Raw genomic sequence first — 12,285 nt, 5'->3', positions numbered from 1 at the left:
TAGTCCAGAGAGCAGTATTCACCATTTTATGGTATAAAATTCAGTGACATTTAGTACAAAGTTGTGTAACCATCACCATCATATTTTTTCATGTTAATTTAGCCATTTTTCAATAGCCTGCAAAAATGTCTACTATATCTCTTTGCACATTTGAAAACATTCCAAACATTAGATACTTATCAGATACAGATTAGCCAAGTATTTTCTCCTATGAATTTTATTTCTATTCTTCCAATAGTTTCATTAATGCATACAAATTTTTAGTTTTTATGAAGTCCAGTTAAGTTTTTGTTGTTGCTTGTGCTTTAAGTGTTTTATGTTTAAGAAAACATTGTCAAATCTAAGGTCACAAAAATTTGCCCCTGTGTTTTTTTCTATGGGTTTTATATTTTCAATCTTATATTTAGGTTTCTAATCCAATATGAATTAATTTCTGTGTATGGTGTGAAGTAAGAAGCCAGCTTCATTCTTTCGCATATGACTATCTCAGCACAAGTTTCTTTCTTAATGAACATAAACACTGCACAATAAAGATTAAGGCTCACACACTCATAAGTAACTCAGATGAACAACCCAGGACTTCTGAAAAGAGCATCTTGACCTGGTAGTATTTTTTATGTGTCTGAAATTGAAGATGGTGGCAACCTAGTGGTTTCTTTCTCTACCAAAATTGAGAATAAATTAGTATGATTGTATTTTGAAGCACTGGGTCTAAATGCAAAGAAGATAATAAATTACTTAGCTTTTAAGAGATTTCTTTTTTCAATTTTTTTAATTTTATTTTTTATTATTTTATATTGTTCTTCATTTTGTGCATTTTTTCATCTCAGTTGTAATCCTTATGGGCTTCCCACTTAAGATATTTCTAAAAATGTTAAGTCTCTTTGAATTTGAGTCAAGATATGAATGCTTCAAACACTTAGAGGAGTTAAAAACTCTCCTAAGATGTCTTCTATGTGTGTATATTCAAGAGTGGAAGAATATGAAAGTAAAATAGTTAATAAAGGTAATTGGTTCTACAAGCCCTTGCTTTTACAAGGGAAAACAAATGACAAAGATAGGTCACATTCCAAGTTTATCCTTTGTTGTTAGTCCTTCCATGCAGACACTGGGTCTGGGATCCATTTTGCACTCAGTTTTATAAAGGGGATACACTGGTTTTAGATTTATCCTCAAACTTTGATGAAACAAATTAATCCAATTATAGACCATCAGAAAGCTTTTCTTTCCTCCCCTAATAATAATTCTGCTGTCATAAATATGATCATAGTGAATTTCAATTCATCTTTGTTCATTACTTGCAAAGGGGTGACATTTTACTTATTTGTTAATTTAGTAAAACAGCTATTGAGTGGCTTACTCTTTCTGCATTTCTTTTGAACAGAGAACAGGTATTTTCTTGTCCCTTTCTTTCTTACAGTAAGGGAAACCTACCACTGATATCATTGTAACCTTGCTTTTTTCATTTATTAGTGTATCCTGGAAATCACTCCAAATCGCTTCAAAGAGATACCCCTGAGCTTTTTTAAGTTGCATAATACTTTATTGTGTGAATATATCATAACTTATTCAAATAATGTATGGGTACTGCATTAGTTTCCTATTGGCTGTCACATTATCATAAACTTGTGACTTAGAATCACACAAATTAGTACTTTTACAACTATGGAACTCAGAAGTTTGAAGTGGATTTCACTGGATAAAGGTCAAGGTGTCAGTAGGGTTGCGGCCCTTTTGGAAAGTCTAAGAGAAGTTCCCTTTCTTAGTCTTTTCTGATTTCTAGAAATGCCTGAATTCTATGACTCTGCCCCCTTTCTCCCTTTAAGGTAGGTAGCAGAGTGTAGCAACTTCATTTCTCTCTATCTTTGACTGTCTGGCTTCCATCTTTTATATACTGAAAGGATCTTCGTGTTTACATCATTCCTGCCTTAACAGTCTGGGGTAATCTCTCCATTCCAAAATCTTTAACTTAATTCATCTGCAGTCTCTTTATATATTACATTAGGTAATAAATACAGTCACAAGTCCTGGGAATTCAAATTGGACTTCTTTACAAGGCCATTATTGTATGCCACAAGTACTTTCCAAAATTTTGTTATTTCAGATAGTACTTAATGAATAACTTTGTGCTTTCATATTTTTTGTACTGTGGGAGATAGATCTTCAGGGCAGATTTCTACAAGTGGGTTTGCTGGATCAAACACAGGGGCCTATGTAATTCTGTTTGTTATTACTGTTTGGTATTTCTCTTAGAAGGGTGAACCAATTTAAAAGAGCCCGTTATCCCCATATCTCACCAACAGTATGTGTTGTCCTGCTTTTTAATTTTTGCCAATTTTATATATGGTCTCCAGCAAAAGGTGATATCTGGTTTGTTTTAATTATAAGTGAATTTGAACATTTTTTTCATATGCTTGACAGTCATCAGTAGGCATTATTTTTGTGATTTTCGTGAAATATTTGTTCATTAGGTTTTTAATTCCTTGTCCCTTGATTTTTAACAAGTTTTTATACATGAGCTATCTTGACTTCTTATCTGAAATAAATTGCAAATATTTTCTCCCAGATTGTCATTTGCCTTTTGACTTTGCTTACAACAGAGTCTGGGCTTTGTTGTTTTTTTGATGCAAAGAATTATAGTTTTATTTACTGTAGTTATAAACCTCTTAGTTATTGCCTGTGCATCTTGAGCTTTTATTTAGAAACCCTTTTTCTATACCAAAGTAAAAGAGGTGGTCATTCATGTTTCCTTGTTACTCATAAAAGTTTTATTTATTTACATTTTGATTCCAAATCTATTTGGAATCAAATATTTGGAGTATATATTCTTATACAAGGTGTGAGATTTTGCTCTGTTTCTTTCCCAAGTGGCTACTTAGTAGAACCCAAATCTTCTATTTATCTGGTTGTTGATTTTTTTAAAAAAAACTTTGAAAGCTTTATTTTTGTTAAGTAATATTGCATTCATGGCACATCTTAAAAAAACTAGCAATAACAAATGTTGGCGAGGATGTGGAGAAAAAGGAACTCTCCTGCACTGTTGGTGGGAATGCAAACTAGTACAACCACTATGGAAAACTATTTGGAGGTTCCTTAAATATGGAGCTTCCATGTGATCCAGCAATCCCACTCCTAGGTATCAACCCAAAAAGCATAAAAACACTGATTCAAAAAGATACCTGCACCCGCATGTTTACTGCTGCCTTACTTACAATTGGAGAGACATGGAAAACAGCCCAAATGCCCAAAAGTGGATGACTGGATAAAAAAGATGTGGTACATATACACAATGGAATATTACTCAGCAACCAAAAAAAATAAACACATGCCTTTTGCAGCAACATGGATGGAGCTGAAAAAGATAATGCTTAGTGAAATAAGCCAGCAAGAAAAGGAAAAATATCAGATGGTTTCACTCATAACGGACCAGAGGAGAAAATAGTAATGGACAGCTGTATACCAGAGACATTTTACTAGGGTGGAGTGGGGAATGGGATCAAAAATGGGGGGGAGAGAAATGTACTGGATTTTTGTGATGGCACATGGGTGATCTGGTGATGGGGAGCCTAAGGGGGTTACAACTGAGATGGAAAAATGCACAAAATGATGTAAAAATAAACTATTATATTATTTAAAAAAACATTGCATTCATAATATTATTTGTGTCAAGTGTACATCACCAATATCATTTGTTAAAAGTCTATCTTTACTCCCAGTGATTTGAGATGTCACCTTTACTTAGTTTCTGTATATCCTTGAGTCTGTCTCTGGACATTCTATTCCAGTGGCTTGTTTGTCTATTCATTTATCAGTACCATATTACTATAAAGATTATAGATGGTTATAGTATGTTTTAATGCCAGATTAAACTACTATGCTTTTGCAGTACTTTTTCTTCATTGTTTTATTGGCCATCATTACATATTTGTTTTTCCACTGAAACTTCAATATCAATGTGTCCAACTCTATAAAATAGCTTATTGACTTTTAATTGAGAAGGCATACTTTTATAAAATCATTTAGGAAAAACTGTTGAGTCATCTCCAAGAACAGATGATGTTCTCTCATGTATATTCTGGAACCTAAATTTTAATTGGAGCTTATAAATTGTGAACAAATTAAAAACTTAAGTTAAATTTCAAAAAAGGAACATCCTGTAAATGATTATAAATAAACCAGAAAAAAAAATACCAGATGGTTTCACTCATAGCAGGAGCATAAGGGATCATGGGGCAAAAAAAAAAAGAGAGAAGCAAATGTAAAAAAAAAAACAAAAACAATGAACAACTATAAACCATAGACATTTGATGGGGGTGGAAAGGGGAATGGAATCAAAACTGGGGTGGGAAGAGTACACGGGACTATGGTGATGACACACAGGTGACTTGGTGGTGGGAAGCTCATGAGGATTACAACTGAGATGAAAAATGAAGAATGATGTTAAGAAAAAAAAAAAACCTTTTTACTTGGCCGTTTTTTGAAAAAAAAATGTTTATATAGTTGAATTCCTCACCTTTTTTGCAAAGAACTATGTTAGCAATGGATAGGATGCAGGGGCAGTCTTACTTCATGTGAAAGTAAGAAGGACAAGAATGACAGAAATTTCCAGGCATGTTGGGAAAGCACAATGAAAAATCAAGAAGGGAAAACTTGGGCCCAGACTGCTGCCTGCTAAAGTTAAGGCCTGGATGTGGCTACTAAAAACTATGGATCCATGCTTTTGATATGCAGTGGGAAGTTCACAGCACTGGATTGAGACAGACCTAGGCCATCACTTGCTAGTTGTATGATCTTGGCTAATGCCTTAGGCTCTTTAAGCCTTAGTTTCATTGTCAAGATGTGAATGAAGGATACTTAAATATGACCACATGGCAGAATACAGCCTCAGTAAGTGCTCCCTTCTTTCCCATGTATCTATTTTCCTACCTTAACTTGGTTGTAGCTATTGTTTCATTCTTTCTTCTGTCTCTAATTTTATTAATATTTTATCCTTCCCCATCTTCAGTTCTGTAGTCAGGCACATGCTTTTCTAGTTCCCTCTTCCCTCTGCCTTTCAGTATGTTTCATATTTTTAAAACTCAATTTTGACATTGAGGCTAGGGGACCATTTAGCCTGTGAGCCCACAGGCTCTTTTAGGCATCCTTAGTCCTGAAACACTAACAGTCATTTACAAGTGTCTCCCCTACAGCCAAGGCAGAGCTTAAGTCACTCAAAATGTTCCTATGGCCTAACCGAAAAGATGTAGATGTATTCCTAGGTGTTTAGAAATTGCATACTGTTCACTCCTTTCATTTTGTACTTAGGATGTTTCAGTCTTCTAATGCTTTTTCTAACCTGGAAATTTCAAAACAACAACAAAATTCCCGTTTAAAAAGAGTTCATCTACATATTTTATTTGTGATATATGTGAAGCATTGAAAAGGAATTGGCACGGATTTAGGGAAGTAGTGACTGAAGAACCAGAGAAATTAGAAAGAAAATAGTACTTTCTTAAGAATCATGTATTTAAATTGGACTTTACAGTAGCAATTTTTGGTTTGCTTTTATTATCTTCACTCAAAATATTTCCTGTTCCCAATATTTCTCATCCAGAGGCACTACCTAGTACTTAGCTTTTACTTTACAAAAATGATTCATTATAACCATAATTTCTTATTGAAATAAAAATGATTTAAAATTTGTTGCCTACTCACTACATACAAAAATGTGAAGCTAGATCACTACCTCACACCATGCACAAAACCAGCTCAAAGTGGATTAAAGACCTAGACATCAGAATAGAAACCATAAAATACCTGGAAGCAAAGTTGGTCCAAACACTATAGGACATACACTTCAGTAACATCTTTAAAGATACAGCACCCAATACAACGATAGTGAAGGAAAGGATATACAGATGGGATTACATCAAGTTAAAGAGCTTCTGTACAGCAAAGGAGACATTACAGAAGACAAACAGACATCCCACTGATTGGGAAAAAATTTTCTCACACAACACTAGTGGTAAAAGATTGATCACAAAGATGTGCAAAGAACGGATGAAACTCAACAAAAAGAAAGTTAAACAACCCCATCAAAAAATGGGCAGAATATCTAAAAAAAACATTTCTCCAAAGAGAAATGCAGGTGGTCAATGAGCATATGGAAAAAATGTTCAACATCACTTGTAATAAGAAAGATGCAAATTAAAAGCACAATGCGATACCACCTCACACCTTACACAACTAGCAACAACAAATGTTGGCGAGGATATGAACAAAAAGGAACTCTCCTGCATTGCTGGTGAGAATGCAAACTAGTACAATAACTATGGAAAACTGTTTGGAGGTTTCTCAAACTGCTAAACATGGAGCTTCCATATGACCCAGCAATCCCTAGGTATCTACCTAAAAGACCCAAGAACACTAATTCAAAAAGATGCTGTACCCCCATGTTTATTGCCACTTTATTTACAAAAGGAAAGACATGTAGTCAACCCAAATGCCCAAAAGTAGATGACTGGATTAAAAAGATGTAGTACATATACACAATGGAATATTATTCAGCAATCAGAAAAGATAAACTCTTGCCTTTTGTAGCAACATGGATGGATCTGGAAGGGATCGTGCTTAGTGAAATAAGCCAGAAAGAAAAAGAAAAATACCAGATGGTTTCACTCATAGCAGAAGCATAAAGGACCGGATGGGGGCGGGGAATAAAGAGGGGGGAAACAGTAATAATAATGAACAACTATATACCAGAGACAGTTTACAGGGGTGGAGTAGGGAATGGGATCACAAATGGGAGGTGGTGAATGCATGGAATTATGGTGATGGTACATGGGGGAATTGGTGATGGGAAGTTCACAGGGATTACAACTGAGATGGAAAAAGGCATAAAATGATGTAAAAATAAACTATTATAGTAAATAAAGAAGAAAAAAAATGTTGCCCATCTTTCATACTGTCTAAGACTTCTGGATCTGATTCAAATCAGATCTCTGAAAACATTCTCTCACACAGAATAAAATATTATTTCATATAAAACAGATAACTATTTTGTCAGTTACTCTGTTTTACTCCTTCCCTGCTTTCTGCTCCCACAGAGATCCATTCTTTGCCCGTCCTTGTTCTGGGTCATGGGCTCCAGGGCACAAAACATTGTGTCTTGCATTCTTAGACCCAATTCTCTTGCCCTCCAGCTTCCAACTGGATAACAAGAGGCATAGCAGAAGACTGGAGGGTGAGAAAATAGTGAATTTAGGTATGTGGTCCTACAGGAAGCAGTGGGTTCCTACACCCAGTTTGTTTTCTCTTTATAATGGCCTGTCTCACTGGGCTCAGGTTAATGTTCTGACTACCCTTTCTCCTACCCTAGGAGTGAGGGCTTCCTGCTGTTGCCAGTCTCTAGTTGCTTCACTATCCCTCACTGTCCCACCGCCCTTAAACCTGCCACTGTCTGCAGATTCCCTTCATTAAATTTTTCTCAGTGAAACTCTCTGAAGTAGTGTTAATGCCACACAAATTAATGGTTATGTTCATGTTTCTGTTACGACCTCAGCTATCTAAAATTTGAAAGATGCATTTATCATGAACACTAAAAATGGGCACTTTTAGTTAATATGTTTTAAACTGCACATTGCTTCTGGAAATTATAGATTAAGCATAATATTCCTGACACTGTATGAGATATATGATAAAATTAGAAACTGAAATGTTGGCATATCCTATAAATGGTACTCAGTTGAGGTCTCTGACCAGATGATAATTTCTTTCTAATCCCTACCTTGGCCATGTATATTCAAGTGAGTATCTATGCTAACCCAAGAAAAAGAACTTAGAACTCAAGCGTGGACATGTTATTTATAAAAGCTGCTTCTTTAATAAAACCAATGTTCCCTTTTAGACACAGTTTTTGAAGTACAAAGAAGTTAACAAACAAAAACAAAAAAAAAAAACATTACAACTATGTACTTATCTGAAGTAAAGTTAAACAAAATGCTGGTTTTTAAATACTGAGATTCTTCAGTCATATGACAGCTAACAATATTACATCATCCAGAAGGGCTGTATATTGTTCCCTATGTGTCAGATTCTGGGGGGAAAAGGAGACAAAATTTTCTGTTCTTTGGTGAAGCTTATTTGGTAAACTAGAATCATTTCTATTCTTACCCTGATGTACATCCTATAGAATTGTTCTAGATGTGAACCATCTTAATTTCCTACTATGGATCTGCCATGTAACACAACAGTTGTGTTAGACAAAGTTACAGTTGTTAGACAAAGTTACACTGTGAACAAGTTAAAGTTGTAGAGAGCATAACCTAAAACATTTTATTGCCATAGGTATAGTTTTTTGCATTTTTGGTGGGCTTGTGTTAATTTGCAGATTTGAGTTTATAACAATGTCTATTGCATGTATTGGATACTAAACTGTTATACTTGAAAAAGACAGCCTTATTTGTTGACTTAGGTCACCAATATAAAAGAAAAATTTTAAAAATCATAGATAAAATTAAGGCCAATATAGACAGTTTTTGTTTTAAAAAATAAAGTTTTAAATTCAAAATATTACTTCATCACTTTAAGCCACTTATTTTATTGTCTTACTTAATTGGTTTCTAGGGATTTGATGGTGAAATCCCCTGTATCATACTTCTTCCTAAACTTAGGCATGAGTTTACAAAAACAGTGGCTCAGACTGTATCCGAAAAAAAGTATATTAGAATTACATTATTTTTCTGCCTTGTAATGCAATGGAACATGTGGCATTTTCTTTTGCTTTTTCTTCTTAGTATTTGTATTAAGGCTAGAACCCCAATAAGAACACCCTAATATTGATTTATTTGTTCAATGCTTAAAAGCACTGACAGTGTGCCAGGCCCTGTGTTACCAATAAAGATACAGAGATGAAAACACACAGTTGAGTAGTTTCATATTTATAGGTTCTGAAATAACTCATTTCATATGGTGCTTTTCTTGGAAGAAGAAATGGTTGAATCATGTTTGGTAAGGAACATGTTCTTTCTGAATTGTTTTGTTAAGTTAATGATGTTAGTTTTAGGTTTATAGATTGAAACAGTTGAAATAGATTCACAGAAGATAAATTAGAAATATGTGGGTCATTATGGTAATATAAACATATCATGTAGGATTAGAATTTTTATTACATTTGGGCATATTGTCCTTGGTTTGAATGCCAAACACTAGAAAACACTAATTGTTTTTAGTTATATAATCCAGAAGAAAAATTAATTTGAATCCATACTTGTTTTAAGATAATTTTGAGAACACAAAGACTTGAAAGTTTTAAAAATTATATTGGAGTAAGGATTATGGTTGGTTATTTTTCTCAAAAAAACTTTTTGCAATTATATGTTATCTTTTTTAATGTACACAAACAATACAGTAAGAGTTGCATCTACAAACCTCAAACCTAGTCTGTCCACAAGTTAAATCTGTCCCCAGGTTTTGGGTGAATTGAGTTTTGCACATATTATAGTGAACTATGCCATCACAAAAGCTGATCCAGCATATATATTTTAATTCAGTACTTTGCTCCATATTCACAATTTTCATGGATTCAGAAAACAAAAGTTTCAATTTTCAGCCAAAAAGATTGGGAGAAATATTGGAAAGGTTAGTTTGGAATGTCATAGCCAGATAGTAGAAAACTTCAGGATCAAGTTTAATTTATAGGTAAAAGCAAAAACCTAGAAAATGATTTAAGAGGACCAGAATCTGGTATCCATGGAAAGATATAAATTTTAAACTTTTGGTTAGAACTATGATTCTTGAAATTACATTTTAAAGGATATTCTTATTTTTCTCTTTATTCTTAATACGAAGAATAAATCACTTTGAAATTTTACAAATTTAAGAATGAGATTTATTCTCTGATCCCTTAATAAAGTAAAACAAAGTACCTGATTTTGGTGAGATAATTTGTTTTAATAGTTGTTGCAGCATTAAAATTGTCCAAACAAATTGTTTCCAGTCTGTTACATTGACACCAATAATGATATAAATGCAGCAAAAAGCACTTATTTCTACATGACCTACCAAGCACAAATTATTCAGACTGCACAATATTTTTCTCTTAGGTTTTTGACCTTCCTAAGAAGGCAGTTTCTTTCTTGAAAACTGAAAGAACATAACCCCCCAACTTTTATATACAGCTATTTGAAGTTAATCTTTCTTTATAGGTCTTCTTTTTAGCAAAGTCTTTTCACAGCTGGAAAAATCTAATGCTAACATTTTGATTGTAATGTTTTACTGTAATAATTATTTATTAATAAAATAATTACTAAAACATAACATCTGACACTGTCATTGCTGCAAAAGCCTTGCAGAGTGTGCAGAATGGAGACACCTCTGCCCTGATTCTGCCCTTTGAACTATCATCTTCACTGAAATGTCTTTTATCTCCAGCAATATTTCAGATGGTTTTTAGGAAATAGATCTACTTTAGGTCTGTATCAGGCAAAAAGAGAGTTGATGAAAGGTTTAAGTCAGTATTAGAGAGAACTAATGGTAGATTTTATTTATATCTTCCAACATTTGGCTCTTTTTCCTAGTGGAAAAGTTTCATGTTCATTCTGCAAGGGAGGAGGAGAGGGAAGGATTAAAACCCGGGTGGGAAGAGAACAAGGGACTGTGGTGATGGGACACAAGTGAACTGGTGGTGGGAATTTCATGGGAACTACACCTGAGAGGACTGGAAGCATACATTGTACAAAAATGAAGATTGATGTAAAATATATATAATACATATATTTTAAAAGTATATATTTTCATGAAAGAGTTCTTATATTGGGACATTTCATACAGTCATACTACTCTCAATAATTTTCCCTTTATTTTTTATTTCCCTAAATCAAGGCCATTCTTTTTATTTCAGTGAATATGTTGGAAAAACCAGCAAATATGTTTACCTCCTCTACTTTTCTCGCTATACTCCCAGTTGATCATCATATAATACTGACTATATGTTCTTACTTCAAGGAATTAAAAAACCCTCAGTCGTGATATCAAAAATCTTGGTGATTGGGGCCCTCCCTGGTGGCGCAGCGGGTTAAAGCACAGCACTAAGAAGCTTAAGCCACTTCCTCATGAGTTCCATCCCCACCTGCCCCGGAGGTGACCACATGGCGTGGCAGACCTCTCCTGACCTCAGCAGTGTACTTCCGTCGATCTGCCTGTTCTGCTCCCCACTCTGTCTCTGGTGAATCCTCTCACCCTCTGCATCTCTGGCCTGTACCCCAGTTCTGTATGCATAAATAAATAAAAAAAATCTTTAAAAAAAAAATCTTCGTGATTGAGCATTTGAAATTTTTTTAAAAAATTCACTTAACAAGTGTAAATTACCATTAAGGTGTTCACTAGGAAGGGGATATATGTGAAACCTGGTATTAATAATAAAAATAGTAACATCAAATAGACTGCTGGGCTAGGAAATCATTTCTGCAGATTCACCAACTGAAGGAGAATTCTTTCCAAAATCATCAGTTGTCTATATACACAGTTATCACAATTCAGGTTTTTTTGTGTTTGCTTTTATATTATTACCAATGTGAGATATATTTAAAATGGAAATATGTTCTTTGGAATTCAGAAAGAACTAGTTTTACTATAATCAATAAAAATGGTTAAATGTTATTAAAAGGACGTTATTTGATGCCATGAGTTTTTTGGTCCTTATTATAAACTTGTTAAAGACAATAAAAACCTATGAATAAGTAATTAAAACTAGTGGCAGAATATCTGGAACCAAAGGAAAATAATATATAAAAGAATCGGAATTATTAGTCTATAGTTCCCTTTAAGAAGCACATATCATGAGTTACTGTAAATAAAAAAACAGATTAAGGGTCCTCCCTGGTGGCGCAGCAGGTTAAAGCACAGCACTAAGAAACTTCAGCATAATTTCGATCCCCAGCCCTGGAGGTGATCCATATGGTGCGGCAGACCTCTCCTGACCAGCCCGCTGCTCCCCTCAGCTGTGAACTTCGTCAGTCAGCCTGTTGTGCTCCCCACTTTGTCTCTGGTGAATCCTCTCACCACCCCTGTACCCCATTTCTGTATGCATAAATAAATAATTTGTTTTGTTTGTTTTTTGTTTTTTTTTTTTAAAGATTTATTTATTTGTGCATACAGAACTTGGGTACAGACCAGAGGCTCAGGGGAGGCGAGAGGCTTCACTAGAGACAGGCAGATAGACGAAGTACACCGCTGAGGGGAGCAGCGGGTGGGTCAGAAGAGGTCTGCCACGCCATGGGTCACCTCTGGGGCAGGCGCGAATCAAAC

General features: G+C 34.5%; 1 protein-coding gene across 3 annotated transcripts in view; it reads left to right on the top strand.

Annotated features, from left to right (window-relative positions):
- Nucleotides 1-12,285, top strand: part of PLGRKT (plasminogen receptor, C-terminal lysine transmembrane protein) — a 47,629-nt gene that overhangs the window by 8,579 nt on the left and 26,765 nt on the right. The window contains exon 2 of one of the 3 annotated variants that reach the window (XR_001145132.1): nt 10,984-11,093. The exons of the other annotated variants lie outside the window; for them this stretch is intronic. The gene's annotated coding sequence lies outside the window, so the exon portion shown is untranslated. Of the gene's footprint in view, nt 1-10,983; nt 11,094-12,285 lie in introns of those variants that run through there. 3 annotated transcript variants of the gene reach the window in all.

Source organism: Condylura cristata, unplaced genomic scaffold, assembly GCF_000260355.1.
Source record: "Condylura cristata isolate star-nosed mole 26May11 unplaced genomic scaffold, ConCri1.0 scaffold00006, whole genome shotgun sequence".
Classification (NCBI taxonomy): domain Eukaryota; kingdom Metazoa; phylum Chordata; class Mammalia; order Eulipotyphla; family Talpidae; genus Condylura; species Condylura cristata.
The sequence above is the reverse complement of the archived record's forward strand: the minus strand, read 5'-3'. Positions and strand labels throughout refer to the sequence as shown.